Source organism: Scyliorhinus canicula, chromosome 9 (assembly GCF_902713615.1).
Source record: "Scyliorhinus canicula chromosome 9, sScyCan1.1, whole genome shotgun sequence".
Lineage (NCBI taxonomy): Eukaryota > Metazoa > Chordata > Chondrichthyes > Carcharhiniformes > Scyliorhinidae > Scyliorhinus > Scyliorhinus canicula.
In genome coordinates, this window is record NC_052154.1 from 139334125 (window position 1) to 139353237 (window position 19113).

A 19113-nucleotide genomic window follows, 5' to 3' on the forward strand; every position below is an offset into this window, starting at 1 on the left:
CTAGGACTACCTCATCTGCATCTCTGTGCTACCAGCGGCATTCCATAAGGACAGCTGCTGACAAAGGATGCCATTTCAGTGCAAGTATGTGGGATCTAAGGGTACACATATGTGGCCAAGTTAGTTGGCTAAAAACCCCATGATGCCACACAAATGTATGTTTCGCTTGGACGCAGGTTTCAGGATTATGTATTTATTGCATGTATTGTTCATGTGTATGTGTAGATCACAGGGATAGATCTGGTTTGCGTATCCTGCAGCTTTATGAGCCTAAATTGTTTCATCGGTCGTGCACTCTGCGGGCTGGGTTGCAGATACGGAATGTGTTCCCAGCCTCGTTTGGCCCTGGAGCGTAATTTGTCGCTGGCTGGCCATCCGGCATGAAACGTGCTCTGTGAAAGGCTGATAGAGAGGGCACCAAAAACAGGGAAAGTGTGGGCTGGTATTTCAAATGTGCTCCCTCAGAGGGACAGCCTCTGCTGATGTGCAAAATACTGATGTTAAAGCTATGCCACGAGTGATTGGGCAGCACAATCACACAGACCTCAGTCAGAGATTTCAGCTCTGACAGTTCATCCCACCCTGGATCAAGGTTGCAACTAAAACATAAAAGGCCATCTGGGCAATCGGCCCACCCTCCAACCGTAAAAGCAGATAGGCACACGTAAAATTCCATTCAGTTGGCCCTTCACCGGGCTAGATTGCCTGCCTTATTGTCACTTCCGACTCTCTCGTGCCTGCTGACCAAAATACTGTGCGATGGCATAGAGACGCGCGCCCAACACCTTCTTGCATAATTTTGCCCGTTTCTGGGTCAGGCATGTGCCCGCCCGAGCAACAGAAAACTCTGACCATAGTTTCACTGCTCTTCCTGAATGCAGCTGTTTTCATCCTGTCTGTCTGAAAAGGAACATTAAGCCATGAAGTTACAGTAACAGGAAGTTTGCCCATTCCAGAGAAACGTTGAGGTTGAATTGGTCAATAAATGCTGGCCTATCCATAGCCAGTGATTCCTGCGTCGTATGAGTGAATTAAAAAAAAAGCTTAGTAATAGTTATTACAAAACTAATTAGTTATGACTCCCAATATTTGGCATACCAGCATTGTTATACTAAGCCACCCTTGGATGAGAGTCTCTTTGATTGCATGTCTCAATCTTTTCCCGTCCTCCTCACTGATACAGCTCAATCAGCTTTTTAAAAAAAAAACAATACTCCCTTAATTACCAAGCCTTGCGCACGAAGAATAATCAATAACTGTTGACAAATTCATGCCAATCATTAGAGAAAAGTCCATTCTTGCCCTTACCAGATAGTCACATGATGTGCTTACTGCAGAATTATAGGTATCGATTAGGAGTGGGGACATTTCCAAATGAGAGTGACTATCCCTCCCAGAGCTCCAGCTCACCCAGCATAGACTAGCAATGAACGTGGGATCTTCCTGTTCTGAATTGTTCAATCGCTCACTAATTAAACCTACAAAACAGCAAGCAAGCTCAATTTTATGGATATTTGGAACTTTACATTCACATAGTTTATGAAGCTATTGTACATTGAGGTTACATGGCACCTGCAGGAGGACTGCATGGACACACCCAAGGTCTTTAAAATATATTTTTAGAGGCATTGAGGGCTAAAGAGCTGAAGCACTTTGTTTTTACTGGATAATTAGTTTGGTCTCATCAAACACGTCTTCACTACGCATGCACTTTTATGTGTTTGAGAGCCAATGCTGTGGGACCACCAGACCACCCCGCCCACCGATCCACCTCTAATAGACCAATGATATTGCGGAGGCTTCAGTCCTAATAGGCCACTCTTGAAAGTTCAATAGAAGACTGTAACTCGGCTTATCTGGATCTCAGCATATTTTCCAGCCTTCCTGGAGGATTCCCAGGAAGAACTGGAGATTTTAGATGCTGAAGACTTTACCGGTCAGAAATCTGGGTGTTCTACCAACCCATTGCACCAGCAGTGTAGGGTTTGGCAAGCTGAGATTGCCATCATGCCATGTTGTGGTTCAAGCAAGCTCTTGTAAGAAGATCTGATGTGGAGATGCCGGCGTTGGACTGGGGTGAGCACAGTAAGAAGTCTTACAACACCAGGTTAAAGTCCAACAGGTTTGTTTCAAACACGAGCTTTCGGAGCACGGCTCCTTCTTCAGGTGAAGAAGGAGCCGTGCTCCGAAAGCTCGTGTTTGAAACAAACCTGTTGGACTTTAACCTGGTGTTGTAAGACTTCTTATTGTAAGAAGATGGCAAGTCATGGAAAGGATGCTTTTTCCAGATGAAAGTTGAACATTAAGTTGCCTCAAATAAAACCAAGACCCCATTGGCCTCATCTTTTGGTTCTCAATTTGCAAGAGAATAGAGTTCTCTTGAGAATGGCCAACATCCTTGTTATCTCTTAGGGTTTTATCAGCAGTTCGAAATCATTGCTTTTGGACACAAATTATGGAGCTTTCTTTGAATTTATTACTCATATCTTGCCATGTGCTGTGCACTGATACATTGTTAACTGGCATCTGATGGTTGTGGGTGATGTGGTACACTGATGAATGTAGGATTCTTATATATTGCATTATGTGTCTATTACAGTAATTTTATCAAAATAACTTTGGTTAAGGTATCCCGATTATATGTCTGCTAAAACTGTAATAAGGGATTAACAGCTAGGCAGACTGTGATGTCACTCATGGGAGGCCCGGAGTCTGTTTTTAGTTTTATCAGCCCTGCCCATGGGCGTAATTCTCTGGACCCCCCCACCCCGCCGGGTCGGAGAATCGGCACGGCACCACGCGAATCGTGCCACGCCGCCCCGACGCTGGGATGCAATTCTCCACAATGCGGAGAATCGGCGCCATTGGCACTGGCATGGCGCCGGTTGGGGTATGCGCCAATTCTCTGGCCTGGAACGGCACGGGCCGCGCGTCTATTCTCCGGGCCAGATGGGCCGAGCGGCCGTCAACAAAAAGCGGAGTCCCGCCGACGCCGTTCTAACCTGCTGTGGGCTGGCAGGACCTCTGTGTTGAAGGGCCGGGTTCGGCCTGTGGAAGGGGGGTCTGACCCGGGGGGTCCTCCCTAATGGCCTTGCCCGCGATTGGTGCCCACCGATCGGCAGGCCAGCCTCTCTGTTCGCCCCCCCCCCCCCCCCCCCCAGGTCCTTTCCTCCACGCTGGCTCCTGTAGCCCTGCGCCATTTGGCATCGGGGCCACCGTGGGGAAGAAGGCCACTGCGCATGCGCTAGTTGGCGCCTGCTCAACTGCGCATGCACGGGCGCCGGGTTCAGGCCGGGATTGGCAGCTGGGGCGGCGGAGGCCGCTCCGGTGCCGTCCGGCCGCAGAATGGTGTCCCGGAACGGGCGCTGACGCCGGAGTAAAACACTCCCATTTCTACTCTGGCGTCGGCACTTAGCCGCCCGTTGGGAGAATCCCGCCCCCTGTTTTTAGTTTCATTTTTAAGAGTTCTGTTCTGGATTATGAAAGGAGGTGTGTTCTTCAGACTGACTTCTGAAAGCTTCTCTCCCAAGGACGTTGTGAATAAATCTGTAAGCCACTGCGTGCTAACTTTATTAAAGTGACATTTGACCTTTGTGTGCGGATTTTGCTTGATTGAAAATTTAGAAATAGATGGGAAATTAATCTCAAAGACCTCTTACTTTTGTTTAGAACTGTTTAACTGTTAATTAAACATCTGGTTTTATTCTTGGATGTTAATGGGGTAATCCTGTGTTAATAATAACATTTGTTTTAATATAAAAGATACCTAGGTGTCAGTGGAATCACTCCTGAAATAAATATCCTTTCCTCACAGTTTACAAATTGATGGCGGTTTTGTCTCGTTTCCCAATATAAATTGTGGTCTGGTCTGGATACCGTAACAATATCTGTGATTAACAATATAATTTCTAACTCTCTTTTACAAATAAATATAACAACATAACAATCCTACACTTGGACACCTCCGAGAATAAGATTAACTGAACATTTATCAAAATAATTTAAAATATTGCTGTGGTCAAAATGGCTTCCATACGAGCCTACATAATAGTAATCCTTCAAAGTAATTCAAGTGAAGAGTGTTTTGTTATGCTCTTGACGTAGCATAAGCTGCTTCCTTGATGTGCACTCTGACAAAGGAAGGTTCAGACTTGAAGATAGCTTTAACACATTTATTACTGTTAACAATTCTCCTACTTGGATTCGACTCTACTGTTAATCCTGCTATAGCTACTCAGACTAACGAACCAGTCTGCTACAATCCACGAGGTGGGTGTGATGTGTTTCAAATCAACCCTGTGTACTCAGAGTCTTCACTGGAAAGAGGAAGATCATGTGTGCTGTGACCTTTTATATGGGTTGGTGTCATGCCCCCCTGTGGTGGTGACACCTCTGTGTGTATCATGAATGCCAATTGGTCGTGCCCTATTTTACTGACTTATTGGTTGAATGTCTGTGTGTCATGTCTCTGGTTCTCTCTCTAGTGTCTAGCTAGTCTATGTGTATTTACATTAACCCCTTGTGTATTTACAGTGATGCATATCACTACAAAGAGCTTGAGGCATTTTTGATAGAAGTGATAAAGTAATATGTAAATGCAACTCTTTTTAATTCTTATTATTTCCTTGCATATCCTAGAATTTCAAATAGTGGTGCCTATCATCTTGCATTTCAGAACAGTATGTCGTAGAAAGTGATGCAGAGAGTTGAAACTCTGAAGTGGCGAGTGACAGTTTAAGTTATGCATTAAAAAAGGGACCCATTCCCGTTTTAATTTTATAGACTAATTATAAAATAAGGTAAGGCAAGTTTAATCAGGCTCGGTGGCTACAGTGTCTATCATAGCCACGCTCAATTCAGCCTCTCACTTTCTGATGGGAACCAATACATTAATCAGAAGCAGAAAGTTTAACCTTGCCTCCGGAGACTGTCAATAAAAAGCCAATTGATCCAGTGCTTTTATACTCCATGCCGTCAGACAGCAATTCTGTGCATTCACTAAAGATCAACATAAATTAAAGCATAATTATTCAGATTTACTCTAATCTGAGCAATGAATACACTGTTCTTATCAAATTTGACAAAAAAGAAACCCGATTCTACTTGCTAATGAGGAAAGGCAAAGAAAAAAAGGCAATAACCAACTGCCCAAATGCAAATGATTGCTATTTTTTTCTAGTGTGATCAGTACAAAGTGGTATCATTAGGGGCGGCACCATGGCACCGTGGCTAGCACTGCTGCCTCACAGCTCCAGGGTCTCTAGTTCAATTCTGGCCTCGGGTGACTATCTGTGTGGAGTTTGCACTTTCTTCCTGTGTCTGCGTGCGTTTCCTCCGGGTGCTCCCTTTCCTCCCACAGTCCAAAGATGTGCAGGTTAGGTGGATTGGCCATGATAAATTGCCCCTTAGTGTCCAAAAATGTTAAGTGGGGTTACTGGGATAGGGTGGAGGTGTGGGCTTCAGTCGGGTGCTGTTTCCAAGGCCGGTGCAGACTCAATGACCTGAATGGCCACCTTCTACAGTGTAAAGTCTATGATTCTTTACCAAGGAGCTATTTTAAAGAGTTTGACTACCATTGGAGAGAAGGTACCAGTTCCCAGGATGATGTTTGGTTGTGATTAAGCAGTAATCTCCAATATGAGTCCATGAATAATAATGGTATGCAATGCAATATTTGGGCAAGTAGAATAGTGTTTCTTTTCTGCCAAATTTGGTAATAACTGTGTATTCAAAGAACAAAGAAAAGTACAGCACAGGAACAGGCCCTTCAGCCTTCCAGGCCTGCGCCGACCATGCTGGCCGTCTGATCTAAAACCTTCCATAATTCTGAGGTCCGTATCCCTCTATTTTGTATTTGCCAATATGTTCGCTAAACATCACCATTATCACTGCTTCCAATACCTCTTCCAGCAGTGAGTTCCAGGCAGCCACTACCCTCTATTTCTTTTTTTTTTTAAATCTTTCCTCGCACACCTCTAAAGTTTGCCCTTCGCACCTTTAAAGCTACGTCCCCTAGTAATTGACTCTTCCACCCTGGGAAAAAGCTTTTGACTATCCATTCTGTCTATGCCCTCATAATTTTGTGGACTTCCATCAGGTCACCTCTCAACCTACGTCGTTCCACTGAGAACAACTGAGTTTATCCAATGTCTCCTCATAGCTAATGCCCTCTATGTCAGGAAATATCCTGGTAAACCTCTTCTGTACCCTCTCCAAAGCCTCTACATCCTTCTGGTACTATGGCGACCAGAATTGAACACTCTGTTCCAAGTGTGGCCCAACTAAAGTTCTATCCAACTGCAGCATGATTTGCTAATTTTTATACTCCGTGCCCCGACCGATGAAGGCAAGCATGCCGTATGCCATCTCCACCTGCGTTGCCACTTTCAGTGACCTATGGACCTGTGCACCCAGATCCCTCTGCCTGTCAATACTCTGAGTGTTGTGCCATTTACTATATATTTCCCACCTATATTAGACCTGCCAAAATGCATTACCTCACATTTGGCCGGATTAAACTCCATCTGCCATTTCTGTCCAAGTCTCCAACTATCTGTATATTCTGACAGTCCTCATCCTATCCACAATTCCACCAACCTCTGTGTCGTCTGCAAACTTATAATCAGAACAGTTTTGCATCTATCTTGCCAGCTCACCACCAATCCCGTGTGACTTCACCTTCTGTACCAATCTGCCATGAGGGACCTTGTCAAAGGCCTTGCTAAGTCCATGGAGACTATATCCACTGCCCTACTTTCATCAATCATCTTCGTCAATTCCTCAAAAAACTCGATCAAGTTAGTGAGACAAGACCACTCCTTCACAAAACCATGCTGCCTCTCGCTAATACGTCCACTCGCTTCCAAATGGGAGTAAATCCTTTCTCAAAGAATGCTCTTCAATAATTTCCCTGCCACTGATGTAAGGCTCACCGGCCTGTAATTTCCTGGATTATCCATGCTATCTTTCTTAAAGAACGGAACAACATTAGCTATTCTCCAGTCCTTTGGCCGTCACCTGTAGCTAGTGAGGATACAAAGGTTTCTGTCAAGGCCTCAGCAATTTCCTCCCTTGCGTCCCTTAGTATTCTGGGGTAGATCGCATCAGGCCCTGGGGACTTATCTACCTTACTGCTTTTCAAGACACCCAACAGCACCTCCTTTTTGATCCCATTTCCTCAGGTCCCACACATAGATTCCCTCCCCTGATTTAGAGTGGGTCAACCCTTTCCCTGGCTACCCTCTTGCTCTTTATATACGTGTAAAAAGCCTTGGGATTTTTCTTAATCATGTTTGCCGGTGACTTTTCGTGACTCCTTTTAGCATTCCTGGCTCCTTGCTTAAGTTCCTTCCTAGTTTCCTTGTATCCGTCGTGGACTTTGTCTTCTCCCAGCCTTCTAGCCCTTACAAATGCTTTCTTTTTCTTTTGAACTAGGCTCACAATATCACTAGTTATCCAAGGTTCCCAAAACTTGCCATAATTATCCTTCTACCTTCTACCTCACAGGAATGTGCAAATCCTGAATTCCTATCAACTGACATTTTGAAACCCTCCCATGTGCCAGAATTTGTTTTACCCTCAACATCTGCCCTCAATCTATATTCTCCAGTTCCTGCTGAATATTGGTATAATTAGCCTTCCTCTCCCCAATTTAGCACTTTCACCCAAGGACTACTCTTATCTTTATCCAACAGTACCGTAAAACTTACTGAATTATGGTCACTGTTTCCGAAATGCTCCCCTACCGAAACTTCGACCACCTGGCTGGGCTCAGTCCCCAATACCAGATCCAGTACGGCCCCTTCCCCAGTTTTACTATCTACATATTGTTTCAAGATGTCCTCCTGGATGCTCCTTACATACTCTGTCTCTTCCAAGCCCCCAGCACTAAGTGAGTCCAAGTTATATGGGGGAAGTTAAAATCACCCAATGCAACAATACTGTTGCTTTTACACTGTTCCAAAATCTGTCTACATATCTGCTCCTCTACCTTCCGCTGGCTGTTGAGGGGCCTATAGTTAACCCCCAACATTGTGACTGCACCCTTCCTATTCTTCAGCTCTACCCTTATACCTCGCTGCATGAGCCCTCTTGAGGTGTCCTCCCGCAGTACAGCTATGATATTCTCCTTAACCAGTAATGCAACTCCACCACCCTTTTCACATCTTCCTCTATCCCACCTGATGCATTTAAATCTTGGAACATTTAGCTGCCTATTCTGTCTCTCCCTCAACCAAGTTTCTATAATAGCAACAACATCATAATTCCAAGCTCAAAATTCATCTGCCTTACCTGTTATACTTCTCGCAGTTAAACAAATGCACTTCAGACCACAAGTCCTGCTGTATTTTGCAACATCTCCCTGCCTGCTCTTTTCTGACTCTTACTGGCTCTATTCTCTAGTTCCCCCTCAGTTATTCCACCTTCTGAGCTATTGCTCCAGTTCCCACCCCACTGTCACACTAGTTTAAACCCTCCCATGTGACACTAGCAAAACTCGCGGTGAGGATATTTGCACAGATTAGAGTAAATCAGATTGGGGGGCACAGTAGCACAGTGATTAGTACAGTTGCTTCACAGCTAAATTGCCCTTCATGTTCAAAAAGTTTAGGTGGGGTTACTGGGTTCTGGGGATAGGGTGGAGGTGTGGGCTTAGATAGGGTTTTCTTTCCAAGGGTTGGTGCAAACTCGTTGGGCTGAATGGCCTCTTTCTACACTGTGAATTCTATGAATAAATGTGAATAATTATGCCTGAACGTATATTGCTCTTCAGTCAATGCACAGAATTTTTGTTATCAAGGTCATTGAGTATAAAAGCACTGGAATAATTGGCTTTTTATTGACATAGCAAAGTAACTGCTTATGCCTTTTGCCCTTACATTTGCATATTGATCAATAAATGATCTTTCCGTTCTTCCTTTGGGCAAATAGGACCCTTGTAATGGGAATGCTTTTTGACTCTTAGCTTGGTTTTATTGCATCCGAATTGGCTGACTATATTTTTAAAAGTTTAAAAGATTCACTGTTGGTAAACCGGTCTGTTTTACTTGTGGGTTGTCAAGTGTCAATTGAACTACAAACTCTTCTGGTGGTTGAATGGCTGGATCCACTGCCCCGTCAAAAACTAAGATATGTATGTTTTTTAAAATGTTTTTGGTTTGGTGATTTCTTTTTTAGAAAGATTTTCCAATTAAGGGACAATTTATCATGGCCAATCCATCTACCTGACACATATATTTGGGTTGTGGGGATGAGATCCACACAAACATAGGGAGAATGTGCAAACTATACCTGGGGTCAGGATCGAATCCGGGTCCTCGGCATCGTGAGGCAGCAGTACTAACCACTGCACCACCGTGCCACCTCATACTTTTATTGAGCTTGATGAGGTTGCACAAGGCAAGATTGAACTTCCTGCTTTTGATTAATCTATTGGTTCCCATCCGAAAGTGAAGGCTGAATTGTGCTTGGCTATGATAGACACTGGCCACAGACCTGCTGAAACTCACTTTTTAAGCTTGCATATGCGGGATAGTGCTTAAAGTGAGATTCCACAGAGCAGAGATAATTGCGGAGCTTTAATGCCACAACAATCGGCCTTGTCAGGAGAGTTTCGGTAAGGAAGGAAATGAGAGTGGGTGGGGTGGGGTGTGGTAGAATTGGCATTGTGGTGTTTTAATAAAGCTTGTATAAGAAATTCCTTCACAAATTTGCAAGGAGTGTTTTTTAAATCCCAGTTTAAAAAATGATTTAGAATTAGTCTCAAGAACACAACCTCTTGCATTCCTCCCAGAAGTCCCGAAAGACCTGCTGGTTAGGTGAATTGGGCATTCTGAATTCTACCTCTGTGTATCCGAACAGGTGCCGGAGTATGGCGACTGGGGGATTTTCACAGTAACTTCATTGCAGTGTTAATGTAAGCCTGCTTGTGACACTAATAAAGATTATTATAAAGTGCTCTCATCCAGTTTGTATCAGTGTCTCGATCCTCTATACATTTTGTTGGCAGTCTGAAGGATTTAACCTGTGGACCAGTTTTCAGCTGTCAAAAATAGATTTTGAAGTTTATTAATCATTACAATCAGTATTGTTGAAGTTATTTATGCATGGGTGTGGGTGGATGTGGATGTGTCAGCTGTGGTTCATTTCATCACAGTGTTGTTGTTGAGTCAGAAGATTGTGATTCAGATTAATCCTCCACTCCAGGAACAAGCATGTGGTCCAAGTTTACACTGCAACGTAGAACTGATCATAGGAAAATAGGAGCAAGAGTAGGCCATTCTGCCCTAACAGCCTGTTCTGCCATTCAATATAACCATACTGATCATCTAACTATAATATGGAATGCTTCACAAATTTGCTACATAGGATGTCAGAAGTACAATTATTTAGTGAGAAGTTAAACCAAGACCCCATGTGTCCCTTTTCAGGTGGATATTAAAGATCATCTGGTGCTACTTTGAAAAAATATTAGGGGACTTTTTTTGCGTGTTTTGGCATCATTTCCTACATTGCAACAGTTCAAAAGTAATTAATCGATTGTAAAAGGCTTTGGGACATGAAGTGATTAAGAAAGGCACTATATAAATGCAACACTGTTCTTTGCATAAACAAATTGTGTATGTGTATGTGTTAGTGGACATTTTTAGATTTGTACATGTGTAGAGAAAATAGAAACCACCCAATTTGATCCCATTTATTTCACCAGTACAGTCTCAGTGCCATATTATAAAACTCCTTTCCCTTAGCCTCTCTGCCATGCTATATCCTTTATTCCTTCAAACACTTTCACAAATGTACTACATTATTACTATAGAGGTTTTTTTTTTTCTTTCATTGGATAGGATCATTACTGGCAAGGACAACATTTGTGCTAATCCTAATTGTCTTTGAAAAGGTAGTGGTGAGCCCACCTCTTAAATCGCTGTAGCTATATCAACAGTAATATTGGAAAGGAAGTTACAGGATATTGATCCAATGACAGTGAAGGAACAGTGATGTAGATCAGGATGGACTGCAGCTCGGAGGAGAATTGCAGATGGTGCTGTTCCCAAGGGTGTGCTGCCCTATCATTTCATGTGGTAGAGGCAATGAATTTGGAAAGTATTGTTGGAGGAAGTTAGACCAGTTGTTGTCGTGCTTTTTGTAAATGGTACCCACTGCTTCCATAGTGTGGTATTGGGAGTGAATGTTTAAGGTGGTGGATGGGGTACAGATCAAGTGGGATACTTTTGTCCTGGATAATATCAAGCTTTGAGTGTTGTTGGAGCTGCACTCTTCCAAGCAAGTGGAAAGTCTTCCATCACATTCCTGACGTGTGTCTTGTAGATGGTGGACAGACTTTGGGGAATCAGGAGGTGAGTTACTTGCCACATAATTCTCAACCTCTGGCCTGCTCTTGTAGCTATAGTATTTATATGGCTGGTCCAGTTCAGTTTCTTGTCAGTTGTAATCCTGAGGATGTTGCGGGTGAGTCGGTGATGATAATGTTTTGAACATCAAAGGAAGATGGCTGGGTTCTCTTATTGGATATGGTCATTGTCTGGCACAAATGTTATTTGTCACTGATCAGCCCAGGGCTGAATGTTATCCAGGTCTTGCTGCATGTGGGCAGGAACAACTTCAGTATCAGAGTTGCAAATGGGACTGAACACTATGTAATGTTGCACGTTTTGCTATGGGTGCAAAACGCGTTTATTGGAGTGTATTAACACGCCTCCGTTTAAAGGCCGTGTGCTTAACACTGCTAGGCTCTGTGTGTGTATTTTCAGCTCGGGAGTCGCCAGGTGCCGTATAGACACCTCACAAATATTCCAAGGTCAGGTTCAAAGTAATAAAACAATACACCGATTAGTAAGTTCCAAACGATCAATATTTATTATACAATTATAATAAATACGCATGCACACACTAAGGGACTAAGCTATGACTAAACTAAGCAATCAGAATACTTAACTACACAGAAACAGGCAAGGTCAGGGAGCGAGGCCTTCGTCCCGGTCTTGGTCTGCAACCTTCAGAAAGCGTGCTGGTCACTGGGGGTCTAGCGGGCTTGGTTCGCGTAGCGAGCGTCGTATTGGCACTTACGGTTCGGCGGCTGGTGCTCAACGGCTGGAGTCAGGATACGAGTTCAAGGTCTTGGTCAAAGCCGGAGCACGAAACAACAGACAGGACCATGTGTGGGGGTCTACTTTTATAGGGGTCCCCAATGTCCTTGCCTTTTCCTGGGCGGGCTTTACCTTCAGGTATCGATTGGATCGCTTCCAATCGATATCTTTTGAATTCCTCCAATGTGAGGGTCTTTCTCGATGGTGGGGGCGGTTTCTATAGTGGAACTTCTGGTGCCGCTCTGTCTGGACATCCACTGAAGTATCTTATTCAAACCCAAATGTTGCCATTGTGTGTGCCTAGATCTGGACTGCCTCATTAGTATGTAAAACGTTCTGTCATTGTCACCTTTGGTTTGAGATCTTCCACCTGGCCAGAAACTAGTTTTGCTGCTTGCAAAATGCTAATGAGTGTTTGCAGGCTTGGCTAAACTGCTTTTCCCTGCAGTCTTAGCGATTCTCCATTTTGTTTAGTTCAGTGTCCATTTTAGGTGGCTACAGTGGCTACAGTAATCAACAGCGAAAAGGCCATTTCTGATCTTGTAATGGAGGTAAGGGTGGAAAGTCATGAATGAAGCAACTAAAGATGGTTGGGCCGAGGAAACTACCCTGAGGCACTCCTGCAGCAATAACCTGGAGCTAGATGATTACCTTCCAATAACCAAAACCATCTTCCCTTAAATAGTTTTCCCCTGATTCCGGTTCACTGGGGCCCATTGGTGCCACTCCTGCAGTCAAATGCTGCCTTGATGTTAAGGGCAGCCACTTGCCTATCCTCTGGAATTCATCTCTTTTGTCCATGTATGGATCAAAGCTGTAATGAGGGCTGTGCCCGAGAGTCTGTAGGAAAACCCATCTGAGCGTCAATGAGCAGACTATTGCTAAGTAAGTGTTGCTTGATTACAGTCTCCCATTATTTTGCTAATGATTAAGAATAGATTGATGGGGAGTTAATTGGCTGGTTCGTATTTTTCCTGTTTTCTTGCAGATAGGACACATCTGGGCAATTTTTCACATTGCTGGATAGATAAGAGCATAAGACACAGGAGCGGAATTAGGCCATTCAGCCCATCAAGTCTGCTCCGCCATTCAATCATGGCTGATAATTGTCTCATCTTCACTCTCCTGCCTTTTCCCCATAACCCCGATCCCCTTATTAATCAAGAAGCAATCTAGCTCTGTGTTCAAGATATTCAGTGATTTGTTCTCCACAGCCTTCTGCGGCAAAGAGTTCCACAGATTCACCACCCTCTGGCTGAAGAAATTCCTCCTCATCTGAGTTTTAAAGGATCGCCCCTTAAGTCTGTGGCTGTGGCCTCAGGTTCTAGTTTTTCCTACTAGTGGAGACATCCTCTCCACATTCACTCTATCCAGGCCTCTCAACAAGATCCCCCCTCATCCTTCTAAAATCCAACAAGTACATGCCAGTGTCAAAACTGGACTGCAACAGCTTGGCTAGCAGTGGAGCTAGTTCTGAAGATCAAATCTTCAGTCCTGTCACCAGAATATTGTCGGGGCCCATAGACTTACTGTATAGTGCCTTCAGCTGTTTCTTCATGTCGCATGGAATGAATTAAATTGGCTGAAGACTGACATCGGTGATGCTGGGTACCTCCTGGAGGAGGTTGAGATGGATCACCCTCTTCTGGCAAAAATGAGTGCAATTTATTTGCTGGACTCTCCTTCACTGGGAATGTTTGTGGGACCTCTTCTGGTTAGCTTTTAAATTGTTCATTACTACACCCAACTGAATATGGCAACGGTGTAGAGCTGTGATCTGATCCGTTGGTTATGGAATCACTTAGCAACCCACCGCATGCTGCTTCCACTGTTTTGTATGCACTTGTTGTAGCTGCCCTAGATTGGCATCAAATGTTTAGGTATGACAAATGGTGCTCCTGCACTCACTAAACCGTGGTTGATGCCCTGCCTTTCAGTGTTCATACCTACCATATTTCTGTGTCTGGAGTTACCTGTGTGCCAGACCGAGCAAGGATTGCAGAATTCCTATTCTGAAGGGAGGAACCAGTTGGATTTTACCGCAATCTGGCAGTTTATGATCATCATTACTGAGGCTAGGTTTTTATTCCAGATTTATTAATTAGTTGAATTTCCAATTCTCCCAGTTGCTGTGGCGAAATTTGAACTTGTGTTTCCGGAGCATTTGGCTGGATTTATGGATTAAACCGGTATGTTGCCATTCCCCTAAATTAATAATATCACTCGGGGCGCAGGAAATGGAAATGTCACATTGTCGCTGCCATGAGTATTCTCTTGGTGTTGGAAAGAAGCCATATTCGTGGCCAACAATAGAAAGAATTATTTCCTCTTCTGGCTTTTGTTGCTGCTGCGTAAGCAGGGAACTGCCTCGTGTTGATGTGTGGCCAAAGAATGTAATCCTTCGATAATTCCTGTATCTGAGGAGTGCAGATTGCTCCTCTTTCACAATGCACTTCTCTCTAATTAGATATTCCCCCTTTACTTCTCATTTATATACTTCAATAAGTTCACTAATGTATGTTTTCTCATCTGCATAGGTGAATGCCGTAGATCATCTGTGGATTATTCTGGGGCCCAGGCCACCATTTTGCACAACCAAGGTAAGTGCAGCATTGAATGATTAACAAAACATACAGTATTTGAAAGTCAAGTCGTTTGGGGCTTTCAAGAATTTCCACAGTGGAGATATTCAAGTGGTGAAAGGCCAATAGATTAGAATGGTATGGTTGTCAGCTCATGGCCACCAGACTTTACACAGCCAATAGCTGACCTCAGCTACCTGATTACAAGGATGTACTGATGTCAACTGACATGTTGTTATTAATGGAGTATTCCAGAAGCAATAACTTAACAAAATTGCTTCAACTTTGGAGGAGCAAAATCCAAGCTGCATATTTCCATGAGGCAAAAGGATAGTACAAAAAAATATTTACCTAATGCAGACCCTGCTCCAGCTTCTTTAACTTGTCTATATTTTCAGAGCTGACATGCTTCCTACCATTTTGTTTGCTTACCTCATATTAGGTTTCTGATACAAAAATATTTAACAGAGCACCCGCTGCTACTCTAAACATCAAAAATAATGTTTCTGTTAGTGTTGTTCTTGCCTGATTTATCTTGTTTGGAGAAGAAAAATATTCCTAGAGTGATTGAAGATCTTCCTGGTTTATTAGTTGTCGGTTACAAGCTTTAAATTATGCACGTGGCACCATTCCTATAGTTCAGTACAAATATTAGATTCCACTTGATCCTTCTGGATCCCTTCTCAGGCCAGAATCAACTCGACTGGGGGGAAAAAACAGCTCTTAAGGTACTAGCTTCAGTAAGCATTGCCTGCTCTCAATTGAATTTGGAGAGGGTGTTTCCTCTTTTGGGATAATCTAGAGCTAGAGGTCACTTTTTAAAAATAAAGGATAGCCACTTAAAATGGAGAAGAGACGATTTGTTTTCTGAGGGTCGTGAGTCTTTGGAATCCTCTTCCTGATAAGGCAGTGGAAACAGCCTTTGAATATTTTTAAGGCAGAGGTTGATAAGCAAGAGGATGATGTGTTATCAGGGGTAGGCTTTGAAGCAGGTCAGCCGTGATCTTATTAAATGGTAAAGCGGGCTGGAGGGGCTAAGTGGCCCACTCCTGCTTCTTGTTCGAATATCAACATCGGCAGAAAGTCTGACAAAGAAATAAGACAACGGGTTGAAATTGCCAAAGATGCATAACAAAAATGAAAAAGATTATGATCAACTCAAAATTAACCATGAAACCACAGCTCAGAACCCTGGAATACTACTTCACGCCAATTTTGACATACGGAGTGAGTGTTGGATGATCAGTGAAGCAATGCAGAGAGGAATTGAGGCTGAGAGCTATGGTTTTTGAGGCGAATTATGAAGATATCTTGGACAGGTCATTCTGTAGTGATGAAGTGCTGGCAAAATCAGAATGCTGAGCTCACTCTCCAAAAATTTCTTGGGCAAGTAATAAGAAATGCTGAGTTAGAAAGTCTGCTGCTGATGGGAAAGATCGATGGTAAAAGACAAAGAACAATCTTTCTTAAGAGTCTTGCAAATTGGATGAATGTGACACCAACGAATATGGTCCATGCCTTCAGAGCAGTGGTGGGCAACCTATGGCCTGGGGGCCATATGAGGCCCATTACCGTTTGAGTGCGACCCATGAGACATTTTGTTGACCGTTGTCCACGTGCAGGTTGTCGCATTCCACTAATTTCCCTCCGTGTAGTTTTCTTTCCTATCGGTACTTGTCATATAAAGCAAGTGAGGTGAGAAGCATGCAGATTGCTCACAACATTAACTATGGGACCCATGAGGTCCCTCTGCATCCAATCTGTAAATATATTTTTTTACCATTTGAAATTGTTGGATCGTTCTATTAATATAAAAATTATTAAGCATTTTTTGTAACTCATTATGAAATCCTCAGTGTATTCAATGTATTTCATAGTGGACAAGCACGGTTTCAATCTTGTGGCCCACTGACCCGAGGAAGGGCATTTTCTTTCTCCTTAAATCACTCACTTAAAATACTGAATTTCATGTATAAATTGAAAGAGAGATTGTCGGGGTAAGCCCATACACTTGCTTATGTCTAAGGACAATTGTTTCATATTACTTCAATCAGGAGACTGAATCTTCCTGGCAGTGAGGACTATCTACATCACATTTGCTGCCAGTTATTAGGTCACCATCCTCTCTTCATCTCCCACCCTTAAATACCTATGGCTCTGTTATACCTACCTGCTTACCACTGGCTGGGGACTAATGGCAATCCCACATTCCTTTGGGAATATGAGCTTCCCCAATGAGGGGGGGGTGGGGGAGAAATCATTAGCAGATTCCCTGCATAAATAAAGCTGGCCAGTTTGGAAACAGCTAGAGGAGAGTGAACAGCAAGGGAGTTTCTGTGTCTGTGTGCGCGTGTTAGTTATTGTAAATAAATGTTATTTCTTTCTATCCTTCAACTCGTGCTGGATTCTTCGTGGCCCTCACAAAACTGGCGACAAAGGTTAAAGTGAATAGCTTTCTACGCTGCTGAGCTCACTTCCCTGGATTTTTGCTGCATACAAGTTGGAAGTTGTTTTCTGTTACACCATGCCTCTGTATGGACGTTTGGATGTTATTGATGCTACGCTGGAAAGCTGGAACCAGTACACACAAAGGATGCGTTACTATTTCCGGGCAAACAACATCACCGAAAACAAGCACCAGGTGGTCATATTGCTCACCGCCTGAGGGCCGCGTACGTTTGGGGTGATTAGGAGCCTTGCGTACCCAGCTGCGCCGGACACCAAAACGTTTGATGAACTTGAGAACTTAGTGGGGCAACATTTTAACCGAACCCCGTCCACGATAGTCCAGCGTTACCGGTTTAATTCCGTTGAGAGGACCCCAGGAGAATCCCTTGCCAAGGTTCGATCCAGGCTACGCAGGATTGCGAGTACTGTGACTATGGTGAGACCTTGTCAGAAATGTTACGCGACCGTTTGATTTGCGGTATTAACAATGCGGCCACCCAGAGAAAGTTGTTAGCTGAGCCAACATTGACTTTCCAACAGGCCATTCAAATAGTATTGTCCTGAGAGAGCACAGAACGGGGACTGCAGGAGCTACAGGGAATGGAGGTGCATGCCTTGGGGTGCAACCCCTTCCATCCGAAAGCATCCCCCCACACCACTGTGGTACCTTGGGTGAGGTGACTATTCCCGAGGACATGGAGACGGAGGATGACTGCCTGCAGCTGCATTGTGTGGCAGCTCCCCGTGTGGCCCCCATTAAGGTGACAGTACGGGTCAATGGTCACCCGCTTAAGATGGAGTTGGACACTGGCGCAGCGGTCTCCGTGATCACCCAGAGAACATTTGACCGCATCAAGCAGGGTATACAGACCCTTACATTTACAGACACACAGGTCAGGTTGGCCACCTGTACGGGGGAACCATTGGACATTGCAGGAACTACGATGATCCCTGGTGTTTATGGATGCCAGGAGGGGCGTTTCTCACTTATCATGGTGCACGGCTACGGGTCCAGCCTGTTGGGTTGGGACTGGTTGCGCCATTTGCGGCTGCAGTGGTAGCACATCCTCCAAACAGTTTCTGGAGGGTTGACTGAGGTGCTAGGACGGTACCCAGATGTATTCCTGCCCGGTTTGGAGAAAATAAAAGGGGTCGTAGCCCATATCCAAGTCGAACCTGGAGCCACGCCGCGCTATTTCCGGGCTCGCCCGGGGCCTTACGCCTTGCTCGAGAAGGTAGGAGGGGAGCTCACTCATTTGGAGACTTCGGGTATCATCAGGCCTGTCCATTTCGCTGATTGGGCAGCACCAATTGTACCTGTAATGAAGCCAGATGCCAAGGTTCGCTTGTGCAGCGACTATAACTTACAGTGGATACAGCTTCCTGGCTCAACCAATATCCAATGCCTCACATAGAGGATCTCTACGTGAAGCTTGCAGGCGGACTCTCGTTCACAAAATTAGATATGAGTCACGCCTACCTACATTTGGAGCTGGACCCTGCCTCCCGGCCATATGTAACGATTAGTACACACCGGGGCCTGTATGAATATACACGGTTGCCCTTTGGGGTATCCGCTGCTGCGCTATTTTTCAACGCGTCATGGAGGGCATTTTGAGAGGTTTACCACGTATTGCTGACATTTAGATGACATTTTGATGACAGGGACGTCGGAGCAGGAACATTTGGGAAATTTGGAGGTTGTCCTTAGACGCTATTCGGAGGCTGGAGTCTGTTTACGTCTCACAAAGTGCGTCTTTCAGGCGATGGAAGTAGTCTACCTGGGTTATCGGGTGGACCACGAAGGTTTGCACCCCGTCACAGAGAAGGTGCGCGCAATTCAACAGGCCCCTGTCCCGACTGACACTTCGCATCTTCGTTCTTTTCTCGGCCTCGTAAACTATTACGGGAAGTTCCTCCCCAATCTGGCAACTGCGCTGGCCCCGTTGCACCTTCTGCTGAAGACAAATCACACC

The 19113-nt window shown here is 44.4% G+C and overlaps 1 protein-coding gene across 2 annotated transcripts in view; it reads left to right on the top strand.

The window, feature by feature from the left end:
- The window catches only part of eps8l2 (EPS8 like 2), a 285853-nt gene that overhangs the window by 94448 nt on the left and 172292 nt on the right, over positions 1-19113 (top strand). For both annotated transcript variants that reach the window (XM_038807699.1, XM_038807700.1), the window contains exon 2: positions 14645-14707. The gene's annotated coding sequence lies outside the window, so the exon portion shown is untranslated. The remainder of the gene's footprint in view (positions 1-14644; positions 14708-19113) is intronic.